At 41.3% G+C, this 1398-nt stretch overlaps 1 protein-coding gene across 1 annotated transcript in view; it reads left to right on the forward strand.

Moving 5' to 3' along the window:
- The window catches only part of Myh15 (myosin heavy chain 15), a 139567-nt gene that overhangs the window by 29868 nt on the left and 108301 nt on the right, over nt 1-1398 (forward strand). The gene's annotated exons all lie outside the window — the stretch shown is intronic.

The raw sequence follows: 1398 nt of genomic DNA on the forward strand, positions 1-1398 counted from the left end.
TGCAGGGCAGGTCACTGTCCTCCGGCTGGGAGGGTGCCGGATGTCTGCGGCCCCAAAAGGGTGCTGCCTCAGCGGCTCTGTGGCTCCCCGACACATTCACTTTTAAAAATTATCATTGCTGTCTTTTTTTTTCAAACTGGGCATCTGGGTTAGGTTATTATTAGGTATATCTTTTGATGAGGTTTTCATCTGTCAAGCTAAAGTCCCCTGGCAGAGCAGCAAGCTTGGGCTAGCACTGTGGGGTAGAGCCTGTGTTAGTGGGTCTCTTTCAGGGTAGTGTAAACCACTCACTGGAGAATGTCCTGAAAATGAGTAGTCTGGACAGCTTGGGAGCTTGGTGTGTGTGTGAGGACTGAGAAGAATAATTCTGCTCCTGAGTCTAGCATAAATTATGGCCTGGGTGCCTCAAGAGCATCTCAGATAGGAGAAGGCAGAGCCTAGGGTGAAACTGGGTTGTAGCCCTAGGTAGCATTCACATCACCTGAAGAGTCTATTGGTTACTTATAAAGGCAGGTGGGATTTGGAACACCCCAGGGAGGAAAAAGGCAGAGTACCACATGTAGTATCCCAGTCTATGTTAGTTTAGGGGAGAACAGGCTAGAAAGGGTTGGGCAGCCCTGAAAACATGAAAGCAAAGGTTCTACCTGGCACTGCAGATCATATACATTCAATGTAAGGTAAGTATGCTTCATTTTATTTTTTTAATCTTTATAAAATAGCTCAAAGCTAATCAGCTTCTTTCTTGGGCCACTCAACTTGCAACTACCCCCCATTCTTTCCTAGGGCTTGTTCTTCTGGGTGGGTTCTTTTCCTTACTCCTTCTTAAGCCACCCACCAGGCTGCCTATCTTATACTAAATCTATATGGGCAGCAGTGTCAGGTAGAATGAGCACTGGAGAGGTGGCTCAGCTATAAAAGCCTAGGCTTATAACAATATTAGCTTTAAAGGAGAATTGCAAACTAAAGTTAGCTCCATGTTTGAAATGCACTATATATATATATATATATATATGTATATATTTATAAAATATATATATGTGTGTATGTGTGTGTGTGTGTATTATATATAATATACATGTATGTATAAGAAACCATTACCACAAACACCACATACATCCATTGAAAAGTTTCCCAGGGTAATTTTCAATTTCTCTTTTCTTCCCTTTTGCATTGTTGGAACCCTTCTACCCTCATCTGTATATGGACATGATAATTAGGTTGCATTTTCTATAATTTTATTATCCACAACATCATACACTGCATTCTCCTTTGGTCTGGCTGAATGTTTTTTTTTTTTTTGTTCCATTAACATTTTTTTTTATTACATATTTTCCTCAATTACATTTCCAATACTATCCCAAAAGTCCCCCATAGCGCCCCCCACTTCCCTACCCACCC

The sequence above is a fragment of the Mus caroli genome, chromosome 16 (genome assembly GCF_900094665.2).
Source record: "Mus caroli chromosome 16, CAROLI_EIJ_v1.1, whole genome shotgun sequence".
Taxonomy (NCBI): Eukaryota; Metazoa; Chordata; class Mammalia; order Rodentia; family Muridae; genus Mus; species Mus caroli.